Consider the following 22,885-nt stretch of genomic DNA (forward strand, 5'->3'; position numbering starts at 1 on the left):
CACCCTGGGATGGGGTATCCTGATTTTTACAGTCACTGACCTGTTGGCACCAAGAAAGGCAAAGCTCCCAGGTGAAGAACTTCAACCACTCAAAGAAAGAGGTGAATATTCCTATTTTATCAGCGAACAGTTGCATGTTGCTGGGTTACAGTTGGATTATTGTTGTTGTTGGATTAAATTAGCCTGTGCTGTTAAAGCAGGTGAGACCAGGGAGGAGGCACCATAGGATGCTGATGGGATTATTTGTCTTCAAAGCACCTACGTAGGGATGGTTTTGACTTGTGCAGGTGCGTATGTTGGTAACTAATTGCAGGGCTGCTTGGTCTGCAGATAATTTAGCTTTTTTTTTGGTGAAGGAAGAGCTCAGCTTTGCAGCTGGGGGAAACAGGTGAGCTTGGGCCGAAGACCCAGGTGTATGTTGCCCTTCTCTGGTCATTCTGAGCTTATCCTTTAACTTCTTACTGCATGGGGAGGTAACTTACTGCTCTGAAAATGCTAGTTATTGGCCCTAGTGCAACCTCGCTGGCTGGTACAGACACGCAGTCAATGAAAGTTTGTTATTCTGTTGATTAATTAGCAGAAACAAATTTGCCAATAATAAAAAAACACCGCACAAGAGAGCGTCGTTGCACTAATAATTTCAGTACTCTGGGTACAGCACAAGGGAGCATTTGGGGGCTCCTAATGTCCAAAATCTAACTGTAATCTGACCCGTGAAAAACACAGTCTTCAGTGTCCTCATATTCCTAACCATGAGTTTTAAAATAAAACCCCGGGAATCCCTTGGAGAAGGACTGGTTCAGTTCTCACACGCCTGTTGAGTGCACCACGAGAGCATGAGGTCTTCATGTACCTCTGCTCCAGCCCCGCCCCGTGCATTGGAGAGGATTCAATATTCCCATGTTTACATCGAGAGATGAGCTGTGGGCTCTCCGCTGTGTTTTGGTATGAAACCTGTGGGTTTCATCCCTTCTACGCTTCTGAGTGTCCACAGGTCCCCTTGTTGAGGTGTGGGGAGAGGGCCACATGCCCCAAGGAGCAATGCTGCTCTCCAACTCTTGCTCCAAGGCCTCAGACTGTTTTGACGTGTGGATTTACAAGGCTATAAACAACATCTATGCAACTGTCTAATTGTTCAAATCACTAAGCTCTATTATTTCTATTTGGGCAGATAAATAAGCAGCTGGATGTGCAGCGGGACCTACCAACCCTCCTCGCATCTCCTCAACCTTCCTCTTCCTGGAGAAGAGAAGGCTCTGGGGAGACCTTATAGCAGCCTTCCGGTACCTAAAGGGGGCTTACAGGAAGGATGGGGAAGGACTCTGGATCAGGGAGGGGAGCCATGGGACATGGGGTAATGGTTTCAAACTGAAAGAGGGTGGATTTAGATGAGATCTGAGGAAAAAATTCTCTGCTGTGAGGGTGGTGAGCCCCTGGCCCAGGTTGCCCAGAGAAGCTGTGGCTGCCCCATCCCTGGAGGGGTTCAAGGCCAGGTTGGCCGGGGCTTGGAGCAACCTGGGCTGGTGGGAGGTGTCCCTGCCCAGGGCAGGGTGGCTGGAACTAGGCTGTCTTTAAGGTCCCTTCCAACCTGAACCATTCTATGATTCAACCACCCCATTCCCAGCTCTGGAGGCCCATGCAGCGTTTTCCAGAGCCAACGGCAACCGGGTGATGCTACCAGGGATCCCAGGCTGAGCCCAGGCAGGTTGGGACACCCAAGGGTGCCCGGGGTGCGGGATTTCCCCCCTGCCTTTCCCTGGCATGTGGGAGGTGATGGCTCTTCCACCTCGCTGGACCTGGAGAGGGCAGCAGAGAAAAAGCGGAGCATCCCCGGCTGTGAGCGCCTGGATGGAGCAGGAGCAGCTGCGCTTCGGTATCCAAACACACTGCTCTGTGAGGAGGGTAATTTAGAGCAATTACACCGATTATTATTGCTTTTCTAATTAGTGCTTTTCCTACAGAATTAGCTGAGTGTTTATTAGGAGCCGCTTGTTGCCAATAGCTTAACCGCTTCAGTACCAGTTTTTATCAAACATTAGAGGGGCTACATTTTATGTATTTATTTTTTTTTTTTTCCTTGTGTGTAACTGGTTTTGTTATCTGGTTTCACATAAAAGCCCCAATTAAATATTCATTTCGCTTTGTTACATACGGCATTAAATTTTCATGAGCCGCGCGTTCTCCTTGAAATTTGGGCGGGGGGGAGAGGGGCGAAGAAACCGGGCGCTCTCTTAAAGGCAGGGGGTGCGCCCACGGGGGTTTGCTTTAGTGATAGGGCTGGAACAGAAAAAAGGGGGGGGGGGGGGGAAATCAACCAAATAAGCGCCTTTTTCTCACGTCCTGTGGAGATCCAGCCCCCAACCCACCGGCGGAGGGGAAAATAATCGCGAGGCAGGTGGAGTTTTGGTCCCTGCCCTCTCGCGTCGCCGCACAAGGCTGCGGCATCAAGGCTGATCCCGAGGAAAACAGGTTTCCTTTGGGGCCCAGATGATGATTTTTTTCACTCTCAGCCCCTTTTTCCTCCCCCCCATCCCTTTCTAAGTGCCTTTGAGCCAGTTTTGTGGGTCCACGAAGCCCGTGCAATCCTTCCTCCGTGCTGTCGGGGTGTAAACTTGTATTCCTGGGAAGAGTTTACCTTTTAGTGAGGCTGACGTAAAGTGTTGGGATCGACGATCCAGGGGATTAAAACAAAAAAAAAAATAAAAAAAAAATTAATAACTAAATAAAAAGCCAGCCTAGGAACAAAATCAGCAACAATTCAATCCTCACCCTCCTCTCTGGCGCGGGGTAAGGATTTAAAGAGCTTGCGTTTACCTTCCCCGGTGCGTGGCGTTTGAATTTACCGGTGGTTGATTTCTACCCCGTAGCTGTAGGGCTGGCTCGCCCGCGGCCGTCCCCACGTATAAATTCGGGGGTCTTTTTTCACCCAGGTTTAGCTGACCCGCGGTGAGAGCGCGGCTTCGGGTTTGTATCGAGAAGAAGATCCAGTGAAGCAAGAGGCCGTGTCTCCCTGGGGTATCCCGGCAGGCAGCCGCCGGAAAGGCTCGAGACACCCCTTTTCCCCGCCCCCCCCCCCGCCCCCAGCTCGATCCTGGCGACCCCCAGAATATGTTTCATGGAGGAATAGCAAAAAAGTTTATACTTGAAAGTACAAATTCCTAAAAATTACATTGCACTTCAAAGCGAAAAAGGGAGAGAAAATGCAAAATTGTGACCTTTTCTTTTTTATTGCTATTATTTTTTAAGCGAGGAAATTTAAATTCTAACAGCAAAGACAAAAAACTGCATTTGAAACAAATGTCTTCCAATATATCCTACAAAAATCCAATTAAATACTTTCCCTGAAAATACAACTTGTTCTTAAGACACCTTAGAGGGGTATTTCTTATTTGTTTGGGTTTGTTTGGTTTGGTGTGTTGTTTTTGTTTTTTTTTTTTTTGTCAAGGAGAAAATATTGTTTTGTTTTAGTTTTTTGATCAATTCTCTTCGGTCAGTTCTGACGTAATGTCATGACTTCGATAGAAATTGAGCGCCTTCCTCTTTATCCGCGGAAAACAGCCACACTTTCCACCTGCGTTTGGAATTAAAAAGGTAAACAAAATTTGAAAAATGAGGGAAAAGTTTTGATTTTCAATTTTTCTTCCCCATCCCTTACTTTCAGAGGGCAGATGGAGGCGGTGGGACATGAAGACCCAGGAAAGAGCTGTCACATTTTTCCATCCTCCTCCCCTCAAAACTACATAAAATTAATCCAGTTGTTTTCAAAAAGCTTATAGTAAGACTATTTCTGAGGACTTTTAGTAGTAATATATTGGGTTTTAGCACAGGATCCAGAAGAATTCCTGCGTCCCACCAGCCGCAGCAGGTGACGGGATGAGCGTGCGGGCTCCAACTCTCCGATAGAGGGCTAGAAATTATTATCCGTAATAAAAAAGTTTCTAAATGGCAGCATTTCTGCCAGTTCTGGGTGGCACAGTTGTGCCTGGCGCGAGCTCGAAGAGCTGCCTCGAACAAGGGAACGGGTTTGTGCCTATTTTAGAGTAAAATAGGCTCAAAGTGCTTGTCCAGCATAAATAGACAAACCAAGTGTCCCGTGTGTTTCTGGATGTTTGTGTTCTGTACGGTTCTGACTTTACATCTACGTAAGTAAAATTTTCTATATACAGATACTATTATTTTTTTTAACCTAAAAATAATTTTTTTTTAAAAAAAGACATTTTTTTCTCCACAATATCAGAACTTGCGGAATAACGACTTGACAAAACATTGACCAGAACATCAAATCCTACGAATTACGTCCTACTTATGGGTTTCCAAAAGCGAGCTTTAGAATAAATTCCCGGGGATAAGTAGGATGGGAAACACACAGGCTAATATGTGTAGGCGCATCGCGAGTGACGCTATTGCAACTGCTGAAACCGAGGAAGGTGGTAAGATAAATGAAATTCATAGTCAATAGATCATTTCTTATCCCCCTCTTGGGGCAAGGGGTTCAGGTTTTGTTTGGTTTGGATTTTTATTTTTTTTTTTCTTTTTTTTTTGGCCTGTGTGCAGCGGTGACTTCTCTGCAGCCATCCCTGAACATAACAGTAGGACTGGGAGGACTTTGGGGTACCCAGTGGGACCATCCCAACCTTCCTGGGGTCTCTGGGCACGTCCGCACCACTTGGAGATGGGCTCCTCCTCCAACCAAAATTCCTATTTTCAGATAACGTCATACATTTCAATTTTTTGGGTTTTTTTTTTGTTTTTTTTTGTTGACAACGCAAATGACTCTTTCCTCTCTTTGGTTTAAACAGCAAATTTTAAAACGAGCTTAACTGAAAGGAAACTATGGAGCGTATTAGAGACAAATGAAAGCTGGAGGCGGGGGGAGAAGACAAACGTCACCATGTCAAAAAGCGGACTTTCGGGGTGAACAAAACAATTCACAAAATGGCATCAAATGAAACGCATTTTGTCGGTGGGGGGTAGAGGGGGGAAGTGGCCCAAAAACGGACAGGTAAAGCGTCATTATACATTAATCTAAATGGGATATTTATATTTTTAGAAAGTATTCTGAAACTATCCAAAATTAATTGGAAAATGTGAGGCCCTTACCCGCACGGCTGTCTTGGGAAAAAATGAACTTGAGTAAAACAGTTAGGGTCAAATTAAACACTCCTTTAATCTAAAATAAACATTCTTAGTTTTCAGAGGAAAAAATGAAAGAACTTTGCTTATGGCTTGTACAAACTGGTTTTTCTCCAAAATTTTGCAGTGGGTAGAAAATAAGGGAGAATGGTTCAGTTTGATCCATGGGACAGTGGATGGTTGGTGGGGACAATGCGGGGTGCCCTGGGCAGGACGGGCACCGGGATGGCTCTGCTCTGCGCCAGCATCCACGGAAAAGGGGTTTTGCTGCTCCGATTTTCTCTCCCTGATGGTTTAAATACGTTTGTTGTTTTTTTTCTGGGACATGAGCACAGATGCACCGAGCTTGGAGGGTTCATCCGGTTTTGGCATTTACATTTTTCTCTTCTATCGTGTGCATCCCACTGTTAGCTTAATTCTTGGTAAACTATCCTAAAGTCATCCTCACCCTTCCAGGCTTTTTCCCATTAAAAGGTGAGATGTCTTGGCTGGCCAAGCCGTTTTCCAGGGCAATTTGTGCAGCCTTGCTGGGTTTTCCTCCAGAAGGCGAGACGCATTGGACCGTAGCACTACACAAAAAAGCCCGTGAGGTGGCTGGGATTCCCTGAAACAAAGGGATTTTCATTGAAAAGTGTAATTTTTTTTGAGCATGGAAAAGCTAGCTGCCAATTCTTCGCCTCTTCTCAGTATTACGTAGGTGTCGTCAGAGTTTTGTTCGGGACAGGGGAAAACACAAACCCAATTTGTGGACAAGTGCATCGCTCCGAAAAGCCGGTCGGGGCCATTTGTGATAAGGGTTTGCATTCAATTAGGTGAGTAACCATTTGAAAAGTAATTCCGGACACTTCATGATGAAAAATGGATTCGGTTTTCCAACTGCTGTTGCAAATATGGGGACCAGGGTCTGCTCGGCCTGAAAGAGCTGCCTTTGTGCCAGCCCGTGGTGCTGCCCAGCCCGCTTCGCCCCCAGCACCTTTTGGAGCTGCCCAAAGAGTCAAGGCTTTGAATTTTGTGTTTTCCCCATTGATTTTCGTTCCCTCAAAGTCCTTCTTCTCACATCTTATCTGCCGGTGAGTCTAAAGATGGTTGTGTGGGGAGAGGAAGGGACAGAAAAAAGACCTTCAGCCTGGGAAACACAAAAACAACCCTCCCAGGTCCGTTTCATCCATTAAAAAGTGGAGGGGGTTTAAACCTGAAAAAAATTGAAATATCGTCGACTGAAGAAGGAAAAAAAAAAAAATTGAAATACCGTCGACTGAAGAAGGAAAAAAAAAAAAATTGAAATACCGTCGACTGAAGAAGGAAAAAAAAAAATATTGAAATATCGTCGACTGAAGAAGGAAAAAAAAAAAAAATTGAAATATCGTCGACTGAAGAAGGAAAAAAAAAAAAAATTGAAATACCGTCGACTGAAGAAGGAAAAAAAAAAAATTGAAATACCGTCGACTGAAGAAGGAAAAAAAAAAAAATTGAAATACCGTCGACTGAAGAAGGAAAAAAAAAAAATTGAAATACCGTCGACTGAAGAAGGAAAAAAAAAAAATTGAAATACCGTCGACTGAAGAAGGAAAAAAAAAAAATTGAAATACCGTCGACTGAAGAAGGAAAAAAAAAAAATTGAAATACCGTCGACTGAAGAAGGAAAAAAAAAAAATTGAAATACCGTCGACTGAAGAAGGAAAAAAAAAAAATTGAAATACCGTCGACTGAAGAAGGAAAAAAAAAAAATTGAAATACCGTCGACTGAAGAAGGAAAAAAAAAAAATTGAAATACCGTCGACTGAAGAAGGAAAAAAAAAAAATTGAAATACCGTCGACTGAAGAAGGAAAAAAAAAAAATTGAAATATGAAGGAAATTTGAAATCAACCAAATATTGCAATGAAAATTTTTCGAAGTTACAAATTCAAGGAAAGGCTTCGGTTTAGACTGAAGGCCACCTAGGTCTGCGCCCTGCATCCCCAGTAGTTCGTCTCTTTCCTAAGCACTGAGGGGAGCAGCACTCGCTGCCTCTGGTCAGGCCGTGTGGTGCGGGAGCCGGCGTCGCTGAATGGCAAAGAGTGTCCGTGCAGCTGCATCGTACGTAGGGGTCTCCAAAAGCCAGCTTTAGAGGAAATTCCCGGGGACGAGTGGGATCGAAAAATACGCAGGCTAATATGTGAACACGCATGCGGAGCGAAGCCGTTCTCCTAAGGGTTTAAATAGCGCAAAGAGGTCGGAGGTGAGTTTTGATCGTTGCAGTTCATCTTCATCCATGATGCTCCGGTGCCATGGACGAGCCACCACTGCTGCCAGGAGGACCAAGCCCAGGGTGCGTTCGGTGGCCAAACAGGTACGAGGAGGCGTTTGCTACTGGGTTGGTGGGAAACATCAGCCCGGCAAGGCAGTGCTGGGACAGCTAACGAGGGCTGTGCCTCATGTGGAAAATGAAAAGGTAGAAACTTTTTGGAGAAGGCGCCCAATTTGTGATGGATATCACTGGTTTCCCAGTCACAAGCCAGTTCTCGGTGGTGGTGAGATAATAACTTGCAAATAGCTCCCTGCACTCAGGACTCAACTTCCCGGGCCCAATTTGGTTGGGGAGCAATTAACTGCAAATCCAGGTCAGCCCCCTCTACTTGCAAGAGTCGATGAGGGCTGTCTGCTGGATCTCCTTTTCTTGCTTTACCCAAAATGGCTTTCCCTGACATGGAAATGCATCCCTCACTCAGGAGGAGCCATGACACCTTCTTTCCCTCTGGTGACAGCCACCTTGCAGGGATGCCAGGCATGAGGAGCACCTTGGCCCCTGGAAAACTCCACTTTTGGAGGCTGGTGTGCAATTACCCAAGCTGGAAAGCAGCCAGGGTCGGTGAGGGATCCCTAAAAAGCAGTGTGGGCCACCTCTAGACTGTACCAGCCGCACCAGGAAGAGACAACCCCAGCAAGGCAAGGTCACGAGGTCTCGATCCTCGGGCATGAAGATCAGACCGGTTCCCTGGAGGGTTTGGGCTTGAGGTTGGCAATCGAGCTGAGTTTCCTGGCCTGTGGCTCGATGGCATGGAAACAGAAACGCCCCAGCAGGTTAAGGACAGGCTCTTCCACCTAAAGGATGAAAAGAAGGGGGGAAAAAAAAAAAGAGAGAGAAAGAGCCGCTGCCATTGAATAATTGATGAGTTTCAGACCAATCAATGCGACAGCAGAGCAGGGCTAATTAAAGGTTTCTAAGGAATCCCTGTAGTAATTTACTTGAATGTAAGAAGTTCATTCTCTCTCTCCCTTTCTTTCCCCTCCCTGTTCCCAGGAATTCCAGTTTTAGGCTTCGGCGGTCTCTAACCACCGCTCACTTCTCCCCTCCAGGGGGGTGTTTGCTATGGAAATATGCAATTAATATTGCAGCGATCATAATTGCTAATTATTAAAACAATGCTACCCCCTTTTTCATGGCCTACTTTCTTGCTCAAAATCATTTAAATAACAGGGAAAAGGAAAAAAAAAAAAAGGCGGGGGGGGAAGAGCAGAGACAAGGTGGCTGGGGCTCTGCTGAGCCAGGATTAAGCGCTGAGCGTGGCTGGGTTTGGCTGCGATTCGGTGCGTTCCCACCACGTCTGCCTGAAAACTCAGGGCGAGGTGCTGCCGTGTGGGGCTGCCGCTTGCTGTAACCTTGAGCCAGGCCGAAAAAAATGCCCCGCGATGCCGGAGTGACCCTAACCCATTTAGTGATGCGGTTATCTGGATGGTCCGCCCGCGTTTCTGAAGCAGCCGTCGCGGTGGTGTCCTGGTGCTGGCTGCTGCTATGAAATATTAATAGTCGGTGATGAGGAATTAACTGGCGGAGGTGTAGGCTGTCAAGGGAAAGGCGAATCAGGCAGGGGAGAGGCGCTCAGCCCCAGGGACCTGGCTCAGGGAGGGGATGCATTTCCCTCCCACGCCCCCTCAGGACCTCCCATCCCACCAAAGAAATCTGGGGCTTTTGGGTAGCCCAGATGTTGGGGTCCTGGGGGAGCGGAGGAGAGCACGGTCACCTCGTGGTGCTGCCCGCGGGAGTTAAAACCCCAAGGTCGTACTCTGAGGGACAAGAGCTGAAATGCCTTGGGTTTGAGCGAAGAGAGGAACATTGGCATTGGCTTTGGTTGCTCCCCATGCTCTGCATCCCAACCCCTTCCTGAGCCGTTGTTTGACTCGTGTCATGGGGGACCTGGATGAGGATGGGATGGGGTGGAAGGGAACAGGCATATGGCATCATACAAAGTCATGTGGATTTGGGGAGGAGCGAGACGCCATGGTAAGAGCTACCAATGCGGGGAGCTCTAGTGGAGCTCCTTGGAGGACCTCCTCCATACCTTGGTAGCTGCTGCAGTCACAAAGGTAGGGGACTTTAATAGACCGCGTTTAAAAATAGCACAACCAAAAATGTGAAGAGCACTGATGTGGTTTTATCACCCACGTGAACACGGGCCAAGACAAGACGAAAAACCTGCCCCCGAGGGTGCTGCCGGTGTGTCGCACGCGGCCGTCGGTGCGCCGAGCATCAGACTGCAGGAATCCGGAGGGGATCTGCTGGGGGTTTCTGGAAGCAACGTGCGTGGAAATAAGACTGAAAAAAGTCCCCTTGTGTGTTGAGGCTAGCAAAGCAGCCATTTTTTCTCCCCCCCTCCCCGCACGTAAATGAAAGCAAAAATCGGTAGGGTTATAATAAAACATGAAAGGCTTATGTGTAAGCTAGGAAGCGAGGCTTTGAATGGGTTCCTGGTGGTCTCAGGTGGTTGAAGGTGTAGCTATAATACAGCAAGCAATTAGAAACAGGTTTTCTATTAACTGGCTTACTTTGCTGGCTGCTTTGATGGAGCTGACCTTTCCCTCCCAGCCTGTCCTAGAGCAGGCGACAGGTTGGAGACTGCCTGGCCCTCACCCCTCCGTGTTAAGCCCAGGTTTTGGTCCCACATATCTCTTTTTTTTTTTTTTTTTTTTTTTTTTTTTTCCCTGCCGGAGGGGAGAGATTTGGTGTCTGTAGAGTTGATGATGTGATGGCTGAGTCCTGGCTCTATTCGCGGCACGTGGGCGGTAGAAAACCTGTGATCGGGAAGGCAGAAGGAATGGACTGGGCTCCCTTTCGCTCCTGTAAGAGCAAAAATACCCTGGTGGGCCTGGGATGATTTTAAGGAACTTTTTTTTTCTTTCTCTCAATAAAGTGGATGCTTCGTCTCTAAAAATCCCTATTTATTTTCTAACTCTGTCAAAGCTTCATTACAGACGTTGCCAGCTGATTTGCCTGGAATTGCTCCCGTTTATCCCAGGAGTGAACAGGCGGCTCTGTTAAGAGACAGAAATTTTCCTGATTTGCTGAGATTTCATTTTCAAAGGACTCGAACTAAGCCATCTTTTCCTGCAGCTCATGAAACTGTCTGGAACTTACCTGATCCAGTTTCAAACCCACCACTGATCCTGCTGGGATTTGAACCAGTAATTTGAAGAAAAACTCTCTGCTGCTCTTCTTAGGAGCTTTCCACCACCATCTTTCCATCTTGTTGGGTCACCCATGATGAACAGGCAGAGTGGTCAGGTGGTGGTTGACTTCAGCAGAGGGAGAAAGAGAACTTCTCCCAGCTCCAGTTTGTAGGGGCAAATTGGTTTTGGACTGGGCATGGTGGAGGTGGAAGAGCTGCTTAAGTTACAGCGCCAGCCAGGTGGCTCCTGTCTCCATGTTGATGTTCACCATACCTGAAGCTGCACCTTTTTGGACTGAATAAATGCAAAATACAGATGCAGAAGCAACTGGCAGGAGTCACTCGAGGCTGCTGAGAAGCCAGGCAGGTAACCGGGTCTGCTTCAGATCTTTTTGACTTCATGCTAGTCAGAGCTTTGACCAACACATCTTCCAAATCTGTTCCCCTTGCTTGGTGCCTTCCTCACCTCCATCACACTGACAACACCTTGGTTGTAGCTCTCTCCATCTGCAGACTTGGGGAAGGTCTAGAGGTAATTAATTGAAATAATTCCCACTGCTGGTGCTTGTAGGCTCGAACAGCCCTCCGGAAATGGTGTCAAGAAGGTCCACACCAGGCTTCAAGTGCTGTGTCCAACGCGTCTCCTTCCCAAGCCAAACCATTGTGACTTCACATGGAGTTGGTAGGTGAGGAGCTCAGACCTGCCCCTGACTTCTGAGGGTCTTGGGGCCCATTGCTGGTTTTTGGGAGGAAACTGAAGCATGGCCGAGGCCATCCCCACCTGGGTGCAGGCTGGCGGGCTGATGGGACCATGTGTGCCAGGAGCCAACTCTTGCTCTTGGAGAGCAGCAGATGGTCGAACAAACTAGACCGTTAATCCAGCCAAATTATGGAAACAGATGTTTTGAAGGTGTTTGCTTTCAAATTCAAACTGTTTGCCCTCTTGGATGAACTAGGCGGGATGAGGGTGTTTGTTAATTAAAAGGTGGGGAGAAGGAAAACCAAAATAGAGCCAAACAAAAAGGTGGCTGTGCCAAAATGCCAGGAGGTTTTCTTCACCACCTGTAATCAGGTGTAAAGGGAGGAGAGATGGACCTTATGTGATAAAAGAGCAGCCCCTCCGCTCCTCCTGCAACCCTCCTGGGATGGATGGAGCCTCCCCGAAGGAGAGGAACTGGTTAAAAACCACAGCTCCCGGGTAGCAGCAGGATCTGCCGCGCGAGCGGTGAAAGATTGGTGGGCTGTAATGATGCGCGCGGGCTGTATGGAAATGCCCACCAGCTCTCGGCAGCGGCCGCGGCGCAGACGGGGGGACGCGACACCGAGAGGCAGAGGGAGCGTTATTGATGCGCTCGCCTCGGGGAGGGAAGCGGATAATGGATGTGGGATGTTGGCCGTGCTTTGTCATCAAACGAGGGGCCTGAAAGATGGTGCGCTGGAATATTATCAGTCATTCCTTGATCAAGATGTAATGCTCTCGGTGTCCTTCTCTTTTTCTCTTTCTCCCCCACCGCACTGGTGAACGCTTTTATTTCTCACTCTTTGACCTTTTTGCTCCGGCATTGGGGATGCTCGGATCCGCTCCCCTTTTAACGAAGAGCACGCCGCCCTCCCCTGTCCTCTTCTCTCCCTTCCCCCAAGCCTGAAGATACTGGTGTGAACTCGAGGAAATCACGTTTCCTGATCTGCGTGGCCTCATCTTGAAAAGACCTCTTGCTTTTTTATTCCTCCCCCCCGCTCCCTGCCATACCGTGAATAGATCGTGTGTATGCATACACATACTTAAGTTTTATTTCTATGGCACTATAGGTAAGAATAGCGCTTCATAGACAAATAAAAAGGTCAGTCCCTGCTTTGAGATTGCCATAACGCAGCAAGGGATGGAAAATAAGGGGGTTTATTACACCTCACCTGTATTTAGACAAATCAAACAATTGCATTTTTTACAGCCCTGTGTAATGGCCTGATGCAACCAAATGAGACCTCTCTCCCGGGGAGTTTAAGCAGCATATTAGCTTTATCACTTGATGACCCATAAAATGGTTGTGCACCCCTTAGTGATTACCTGACTTACTCAGCACAGCTCTGCAGGGAGGATATTTAAACATTTTTTGCATTATCAATTTCATAATGTCATAGCTCTAAGTTGTCGGGCGGTGGCTTTCCTTTTCGTCTTTGTACAGGGTAGTAAACCAAGGAAGATGGGAATGGAAAGATAAAAATAAGGTTTCTCCGTATCTTGGAGGTGGGACTAGAATTCAGGGCATCTTCGCTTCCATCTGGTCTCCTCTGATGACGTTTCATTGCATGAGAAACTTGAGAGTCGTGAACTTTTCGGTGATGACGGACAAGGCAAATGGAGGAATCTTCCCTCCCGTGGGATGTGGCAGAGCATTGGCGCGCGTTGCAGAGCGGCGTTAAGATGCAGAAGAGAAAAGCAGTGAGGGTAAATCCTGTGCGTCATCTCTGCAGGCTGCACATGGCAGGAGAGCCCCAGCTCATGGGCCTGTCTTCTGGGCTGTGGAGCGTTTCATCCACCTTTGCGCTCTGTGTCCAATTTTTGTGGATTTATCATCATCTCCTCACGAATTATCTGTAAGCACACGGTGCCACACCGCCCTGTTCGTGTGTCTCCATAGCTTGGCCAGGGTTTGTTGGCAGAAATGCCAGCTGAGGGGCTGCTCCCAGGAGAAGGCTGTCCACAACTGGAGCGGAGACTGAGTGAACCATCACCAGCATCCCGTTGAAATCACCTCTCATAAATGACAAGCGTCGCTTTTCTGTGGCTGACAGAGAAATTTGTAATTAGAGAAACTCCCTGGGTTGGCCTTAGAAGGAGCATTTCAAAACACTTATGGCCAAATATTTCCTTGACTCCATTTGGGGCTCATTTCTCCTTTCTTGTGAATAACTTGCACTCTGAATGTTCCCAAATTAAGTGTGCAAGTGATGAGAGCACCAGCATTTGTCTGTAGTTGAATTCCCCTAAACTACTGGAAACACAGGGAAAAGTGTTGCAAAAGGAATGTGCTTCAGAGCAGCTTTTGAGAGAGCAGCAATAAATGGGGAGGAACCAGTTCCGAAAGCAGGGTCTTGGGACAAGAATTTCTAATGACGATGTTTTTGAACATCTCAGTTTTGGGGAGCCACTTTACGTGTAAAGCAGGTTGGAGAAAAGGTTTGTTTGTTTGTTTGTTTGTTTTTCATTTTATTAAAAACTTCAAGGTTCCAGAATTACCATTCTACCAAATTTGGATGAGCCACCAAAATTTTAGTACCTTTTTTAAATTAGATTTTGGGGGAAAGTCAGTCTGACAACTATATCATTGAAAAAACCCTAAATTTAAATTAGTGGGTTTTTTTCCCCTACTGAAAAGATGACATGAAATCAAGTATGAAATGAAAATATTTGGGGAATTATTGAAATGAGACACTTCAGTATTCTAAAAAGTGTTTCCTTTTCTTTATAAAAAATCTTGTTGCAATCGGTATAGACATGAGAAGCTGCTGGAGAGGGGACAGCAAAGGGCTACCAAGATGATTAGGGGACTGGAGCACCGCTCTTATGAAGAAAGGCTGACGGATTTGGGTCTCTTCAGTCTGGAAAAAAGATGGCTGAGGGGGGACCTTATCAATGCTTATAAATACTTATAGGGTGGGTGTCAGGAGGATGGGGCCAGGCTCTTTTTGGTGGTGCCCAGCGACAGGACAAGAGATAATGGGCACAAACCTGAGCATAGGAAGTTCCACCTAAACATGAGGAGGAACTTCTTTCCTTTGAGGGTGGCAGAGCCCTGGCACAGGCTGCCCAGAGAGGTGGTGGAGTCTCCATCTCTGGAGACATTCAAAGCCCGCCTGGACGCCTTCCTGTGCAACCTGCTCTGGGTGACCCTGCTCTGGCAGGGGGTTGGACTAGATGATCTCCAGAGGTCCCTTCCGACCCTTGCCAGTCTGGGATTCAGTATTGACAGAAGTGCGTTGCTTCTGGGAAATGTCTTTTAACGATAAACTTACAGACCACTCTGCTTTTTGGTGGGCACTGTAGACCCTGCTGCCCCCTGGGAGTTATTTCTTCTGTCGTGGGCTTCTCAAAGGTAAACCCTACCCATTCTGAGGTTCAGGAATCTGCCCAGTTTGTCCCAGTCACCACACTTGTGTGGGCAATGACTGGACTACAATCTGCAGGACCTGGAGTTGAATTCAGGTGAAACCACAGGTGTTTGCTCGCATCTGAGATGCCTCAACGCACCCAACATGATCCCCCCAGCTGCTGTGCAAGACGTGACCTGGAGGTTATGACTTCAATCTGCCATTCCCGGAGAGATGTTTCGGATAGTCTTAAGGCATCCGGCACCGGATATCTGTGTTTGGGAACTTCACACCCACCTCCTCTGCAGTTTGGCGAAGAGAGGTTGTCTCTCTTGGCTGGAGGCACGTTAAGACTCATTGAGACTCCATCCAGCTGACCTACATCATTGTGGGGTGAATAAGATGTCTGAGCATCAAGGCTACCTAGAGCTCCTGCACCATGTTGCCAATGGGACCAAATGTCACCGAACTTGAAGTTGAGCCCGAAATCACAGCACCTTTGGGCTGCAGAGGAGGTTAGTAGTGAAGGTTCTCCTGTTGGCCTCTCACCATGGCGTCACCCTCTGCCCATGGTTTGAGAAGCACCAAATACCAGGTATGAAGGGTAATCTTCCAGGCTTTGTGGAAAATTTTGCGGGGATGGGGTGACCTACCTTTTCTGAAATAATTCTGAAACTGCACAGGCCTCCCTGTTTTTACCGATTCTCTTTCATCAATCACACTGAAACTTCATCAGTCTCTGTGGGAATTCGCTAAGTAGATATCACAAAGGGTTTGCATGGCACGGTGATAGATCATCTACCCTGAAGTATGCACACTGAGCATATCAGTAGTAAGATTTACTCCCAAGAGCAGCCCCCAGAGATAGATCTCAGGCCTTAGTTAAAGACCACTGTCTGTATTCATTACCTTGTCACTGGTTCCAGCATCGGTTTGCTCTAGAGATGGTTGTATAGAGAGCAGAGCTTAATAACCAGAGAAGGAGAGCGCTCTGAGGTTCTGTCGCTGACTAGGTGGAGCCACCTTGGGCAAGTCACTTGCTCCTACATCAGCAAAAATACATTAGCGCTTCAAACTTGTTGATGTGGATGGAGATCATGAGGTGGTTTTTTTGAGAATCTGGACCCTTTGCTTGTGTCGCATTAGAGTCAGGGTGTACTTCCCTTTCAGCTCCTAAGGTTCAGTCCACTGGAGATGGAGAAGGTGGACAGGCTACAGAAGTGGTAAGAGAAGGCACCACTTGGTGATATCTAGAGCAACTTTAGAATTCTGCTGTCCACTGAAGCAGCATGCCTTGGGGCAGCTGTTGGGAAGGGACTTGTAGGGAAAGGGGGTTGGGAAACATGTGCTGGAGCCCCATTTTACTTGGAGCTTTCCTGCAGGTGAAGAAGAGGGGAGGTGTTAGCTACTACTTCCATTTTTAATGAGTGTTTTCTCAAAATCTTCTCTAATGCACGAAGCGGTCATCTTTGCTGTCCTGACTTGATTTGGTATGGAGTAGGACGAGATGATCATTGTAGGTCCCTTCCAACTGAACTATTTTATTATTTTTAGACTTGACCCTATCCATTGTTTTCGTATCTGTTAAATTCTGGGTAAGCAAACAACCCATCCAGCCATCCTAGTTTTTCTTTCCCCGGACAAAATTCAAAGTCCTGGCTGTAAGTCACCAACTGGAAAATACTCAGGTGAGTAAGGGGAAAACTGAGGTAGGTGGCACCGACCCATTTCTAATATGCTCACAATATCACATATTCTTTTTCCATATGTACCAAAGACTGAAGCTTTCTTGCCTTTTTCCATTTATTGCTGCTCCACCAAAACTGCCTACCACCTTAGAAATTATTCACATAAATTTTCAGCTCGCTTTTGCATGTCAAACCAAACAAAAAGCCAGACTCCTGAGATAAACGTGTCTTTTTAAGCAATTCTTTTGTTAGTCTTTATAATACAACTTCACCCAAATACTTCCTAAATCGGGACTCTGCCTGGGCTTTGACGATTCTTTGGTCATTTCTGAGACTTATAGCGAATAATGCAGCTGCCTGGTAGGGGGTCCGCTGTGGGTGTTAGCTTGTGGAAACAAATTCCTAACTATTCTGGTCTATAAATCCTGAGCCTAAAGCCATGAGACTTGCATCAGTGAGTTCACTCCCAGCGTATTGGCGTCTTACGTTTTGACAATCCCATTTAGCCATCTATATTGATTGCAGATTTGGGTACATACAAAGGAACCTTTTCAGGGGGAATTTGAATTCCATTGGAGTAGAAGGAAAGCCCCAGATCACTTCAACGCGCTTTGATATTTAATTGGCAATCCTGAGATAGTGTAACTTCAATTAAAGTGAAGTCATCCCACGTACCTGTCTACTGACCTGAGTTCCTGCATGAACATGACAATGTTTGACAATGAGCACGGAGACCACACGGTAAAACAAGCCCAAGGTATCAAGTCTCCTTAAGGCACCCTTTCCTTTCTTCCTTTTTTTTTTTTTTTTTTTACTATTATTTTTTCCCCTGTAGTGGCTTTACCCACCTGTAATTGCAGTAGAAAGAAGGAGCCGGGAGATATTTCTTTGCCGACGAGACAGTGGTTGTGTTATTATGGTGTATTATGTTACTTTCCATTAGACCAAAAACTTTTCATCTCTAACCCTAGGAGGTGACCTACAGTAAATACAGTGTCGTATTTAGCTTTTGTAAATAGCTTAGCTCTCATGAATGTTTTATACTGGGGTAAATATCACGTTCTCTCCACTTATTTACATCCGCACAGCATCACAGCAGACTTGTTGGTATTAAATATTCATTGTAAGCTTCAGTGAATCTATGCTTTTGCCAAGAGTGCGCTGGGCCACACATCTTTTTTGGCCTCACACTTTGAGAAACCGCATGGTCTTCCGAAGAAAGAACTGGAAGTGCATTACCAGTGTTTTTAACCAAACTGCCCCTCAGCTTGATGGCTGCAGCTTCCATTGCTTTCACTCAGCTGGGAGGAGGGAAAGAAGTCTTGGACAAAGATGTACGTGGCTGACCCAACGCTTTGCCCTTAGTCTATGTACCTTTTGCATCCCGGGACAAGTCCCTGTGGAAGGATTTCAGAGATTTATGAAGGCCAGAATGGATCAGCCAGTCTGGCTTGCTCTGTATCTCGGTCCAGTGACCCTCTCGATTGAGCCAAGAACTCATGTCTGCCTGAAGTGTATCTTCCAGGGAAGCAACCACGCTTTTGGCTGGACGACATCAATCAATGGGGAATCCACCATATCCCTCTGCTGTTACTTGATGCATGGTTAATTAATTTTAGAATTACCAAGGATTTCTAATGCCATGCTACGAGTTTCCTGGCTTTCACTTTCAGGTGTGGGGTTTTGTTGTGCCTGTCCTAGTAGATTTGCGGATTTTGCCTCATACCTTGTACTTTCTCCCTAGGAAGGGCAGGTTCTTGGTCTCGTGACGGACGGTAATAGTTCATCTCTTTCTTTTGATGTGCTAAATGCATGGAGCTCTTGCTCTCCATCTGTAGTTTTCTCCACTCACCAATTGTCCGTATGGCACTTCTTTGTATCTCGCTCAATTTTTGCATCTCATCTATTTTAGAGCTGGGGGATGTACTCAGTCTCTCCAGACCAGTCTCTCCTTGGGGCACAAAACACATTTCTCCAAGACGCTCAAGGCTGCTTTTTTAGTATTGAGTCTTTCTCCAGAGTGACCATGAATCGTTACAAGTTTTTGTTGCATAGGATTATCTTTATTTTATCAAATCCATATTTCTTTCATAGAGAAATTCTTGAGAAACTACTTTGAAGTGACACCCAACTTTGGACGTGAATGGGACTCGGAGAAGTGCTATTAGTATTGTCTATGAGCACAGCTTAGGTTTCCCCCCAGATTTCAGAATAACTTTTCTCAGGCAATGAGTATGCATTATTGAGGATCCACATGCTCTATATACCCAAATAAATTTGCACCAAGGTGTCATTTCGGACATGTAAGTAGGCATGCAGAGAGCTGCATTGTGGTGTTGATTGACTTTGGTGGCTTCTCACTGACCCAAAGTTCAACGATTTCATGTTCCCCCATATCGGTGCATCTCTGTTGCCTTCCCTCAAGTCTCTGCTGAATTATACAAATGTGGGAGAGTAAAAACATAGGCAAATTGGGCTAAGGAGCTTAAAGAGCACCTCCTAGTGGAGGAGACAAAGACCTTATGTCTTTGAGGTATTCATTTTTAAATAATCCTCCAAGAATGCTTCATCTGAAAGATGACTTCTCTCTTTTCCCGGCTGTTGCTGGAGCCCGTTGGGGCCACTGTTTATGCTCTGGTGGGTATCGAAAAGGTGGTTACTTAGGCATGGACGAAAGCTAGTGTAATGGAGTTTAACAGCATTGATTTTACACGGAAAGCTCATTCTGCACTTAAACCCCTCCTTTCCCCATGAATACCTTATTTAAATGGTTGGTATATAATTTTTTAATGAGATGTTCCCTAATCCATCCGACCAAAGACTAGGAAGACTACGACTATACAAGAGGGACAAAAAGCTTCTGGTTTTGTTAGCTGTCTGATTTTCTGATTCATTGACACTGGTGGCCTTTATTAGGCAAGAAATGCCTTTTCTGCCCCGCCTGACCCCAACGCATTAAAATGATTGCAGAAACCAGAGCAGTTGCTGGTACACGCTGGAGTTTGTCAAGTGACTCGTAGCCCAGAGTAGCAGCCTAGTTATTTTTAATCAATGCAAATCAAGTTTTGAAGCATCCATTATGTCCCGGTCCAGGGGCAAACTAAACTACATTACAAAACACTTAAGCCCCGTAAAATTTCCTGACCTCTGAAATCTCTTATGACCTAGTTGCAGCTTCACAACGTCTAGCGCTAATCTCTCCATTAAAGCCTTTCCACCTATTTCCTAAACTGCTGCGCGATGTATGTATTTAGACAAAAGCGGCAGCTTTCAGAACCATTAAAAGCTCAGGCCAAAAGTAAAGATGATTTCTTATGGCTGAGGATGTCTGACAGCCACGGGGGGTTGGGCAACACTATGTTCTTCAGCTGACCCTTATTTAAGATAACCTGTGAGTGTCAGGATTATGATGCTAAGATTACTGTGGTATTTAAATATTATGTTATTAGTCGAATACTGGCATGTATAAACCCAAGATAATTTGGAGGGGGATTGGGAAGGGGGGAATTCACTGTCAAGGCTCAGATTTAAGCTGTTGGATTCAGCTCGCAACTGAGTCTTTAAAAATATGCTCTTCCCCTCTTATAAACCGCTATTTATATTTACGGCACCAAATTAAAACTTTCAGCTTTGGTGACCCCGACATGCTTTCTTTTAATTTACTAATCAGCAAACGACCTTTCTAATTAAATCAAGTGTGTTCCGTTTGGCGGAGGGTGTGTTAAATCCACCTCTTCACTTGGAGGGAAGGAAAACCTGAAATCTGTGTTATTCTCCCCAGGTTTTTGAATTCCTGAAACTCCCAGGACTCTTACAAAGGACAGTCAAGAAAATGCAAAGACTTCTGTCTCCCACGGAGGAGCCCAGCTGAGCAGAGGGTTCGCTTTGAGAAGAGGTGGGAAGAATAAACCAAATTGAGGGTCTCTTCCAGACTCACCCTGATCCTTCAGCCTTTCCACGGGAAGAGTGAGGACTGGTATGAGGTCAGAAGTCACCCCTGTGAATCTGGTTTTCTCCACCAAATGGGCAGTGCAATCGGTCCAGCTCTCAGCAGCTCAGTCATCCGTGTCTGAAGGCAGGTGGGACGATTCCCACCTCGGCCCACACAGATCAGCTGCTTTGCAAAATACCTTTGCAAGAGCCATGGGCACGTGGGGTCTGCTGGGTTTGCACCACCTTCCCCTGTGGGGAAGTAGGGCCTTCCCGACCCCTGAGAATTTTGCAGACGTCGAGGCATGTCTTCTTTTAGCTTTGAGACCATCCTTCGGGCAACCCCAGTTTAGGTGCCTCATCTGTAGGAGTCTTGGGTTCCTCCTCTGTAAAAGGGGGATGGTTGCAAGGCCCCTCAAGACCTACTCGTGCAAAACACAAGGACCAGAGCAAGTTATTTTGGAGCAGCAGACACAGGGAGGCACGGCAGAGGGAAGGGAGTTTCCCACGGGAAGTCTCTGGCGTTGCCTGCACAGCCTGAGGTTGCGCCGTTCGCCTTCCCTTAATCTCCCGCTTTTTATTGGAGTTTTTTTAGTCATCATTCTTCACAGCGCTGTGGTCTCAGGATCCAGTTAAGCAAACCCCGCATTATCCACACTACCTAACAGTGTGACATCTGTGAATGGCTTTCTAATTACTCAAATAAATCAGCATGATTGGAAATTCTTGAGATTTTATTGGGAAGGAAATTTATAGTAATTAAACCCAATTAATTTTGGATTTCTGTTAATCCAAAGAAGGTTTCGGAAGCTTTGGGTTAGACCTGCATTGTCTGCAGGAAGTGATGTGGGTGAAAGAATGAGAAATTAATTGATTTTGGACAATATGATGATAATAGGAGAATTTTTCAAATGAGTTTGTTACTCATCTCGCATCAATTGCAGTGTCTCTTTTCTGGCATCTAAAAATATCGTTCAGGGCTTTTACTAAAGATTCAAACAGACTGAAAGGAATCTTTTTTAATCAAAATAAAGAACCCTTTTTAATTACTCAGACTCCTTCACAGTTGGAGGTAATAATTGTCTTACGTTCTTAAGTAGTGCTGTTATTAGCCTGCCCTGGGGCTCTTCTATTTTCCAGAAGTTCGCATCGCTCTCTCTTGAACGCCAGGATAGAGCACGCGTCAGCTTAAATATTTCTGTGTCTTCGACGGTGGGAATGACGCGGGTTGAACCCAGGCTCTTCTTTTGGTGCTGCCGTTCCCAAAACGTCCGTACACGCCCACAGGAACCTGGCAGCAGTGGTACACACCAAGGGGTGGTAAGACCATGTTTTGCAGAAACGCCTGTTTCCAGGTACACCCGTGAGACCGTTGTCTTATGTTTTTTTTCTTAAGCACTTTTTTTTGACTTTGGATTAAGGATTTTTTTGGCAAATAAGTGCACCAGTCAGGCGAGGAAATATTTTTCGCTCTCTCTTTTTCTCTATATGTTTTAAACCTTCCCTCCAACACTGATGGAGAGGGAAGGAGAACATCTAGGCAGCGTTGTGGTCCTCCTCTGCAGCAGCACAAGTGGACGTTTACCTGCAGGATTAGCAAGACGGGAGTCTTGATTTTTATGGGGAAAAAAAATGGAATTTACGGAACCAGGGATTGCTGCTGTTCATGAAAACCTGCTCGATGCCCACTAGAAATCTGGGCTGTTAATAAGTAACATCAAATTAACAGCTCCTGATGGAGGGGGGAGTATTGCAGAGCCTGAGAAAGGCTTTTGAGTATTTATGCGGATGTTTCTCTTCTTCATGTTCTTGGCATTGGATATTGCTCCTGTGTCCATCTATTTTTTGGCAAAACACTTGTCAGTTGTGCCTGTTGTTTTACGTGGCTTCTTCCAATGCTGAGCAGCATGAAGGTGCTCTTGATTGCAAATGAAGTCAGTGAAATCAGAACTAGCTAGCAAGCCTTTATACCTACCGTGCACTGAAACACATAAAATAGGTATAATACAGGTAGATTTGGATTCTGACACTTCAGCAGCTGTGATCTTTTTATACACCGGTATTCCTAACCGAGCATTCTTTCCTCTTCTTCTGCAGGTGAGGAAATGAGGTGAAATAAAATGAGGCTCACCCCAAACTGCTCAGACAAGAGGCTGGATGCAGAACCAAGACATCCTGACCCCCACGTTACTGCTGTGAACTGATCGGCTGTCCAACTCGGCGCCTCCTGCGTCATGCAGTCTGTCTCCCATAGACTGCCTTAATATTACAAGATAATTTTGGTTGGAAGGAACCAAATGTGTTTCATTGCTATGAAAAAGGAAGCACCCAAGGCAGTCAAGGAAAATAAGTACCGTCATGTAGAGCAAGACCCATAGACTATATGAAGGTCTCCTGAGAGAGGGAAAGAAAGAAAGAAGAAAGCAAGAAAAAGAAAAAAGGGTTTGGTGGAGGGCCAATGTCTCTGAATTAATATTTTCCAACCATCTTCGTTTGGGAGCTAGTTGCGCTGGCCGACTGCAGTGATGGGCTGAAACGGCAGTGTTTCCACATTTCTCACCAAAAGCCGAGAAAAGCCTCGTGCCATATTACTGGAAAGAAGGAACTGGTTTGGAAGACAT

Source organism: Rissa tridactyla, chromosome W, assembly GCF_028500815.1.
Source record: "Rissa tridactyla isolate bRisTri1 chromosome W, bRisTri1.patW.cur.20221130, whole genome shotgun sequence".
NCBI lineage: Eukaryota > Metazoa > Chordata > Aves > Charadriiformes > Laridae > Rissa > Rissa tridactyla.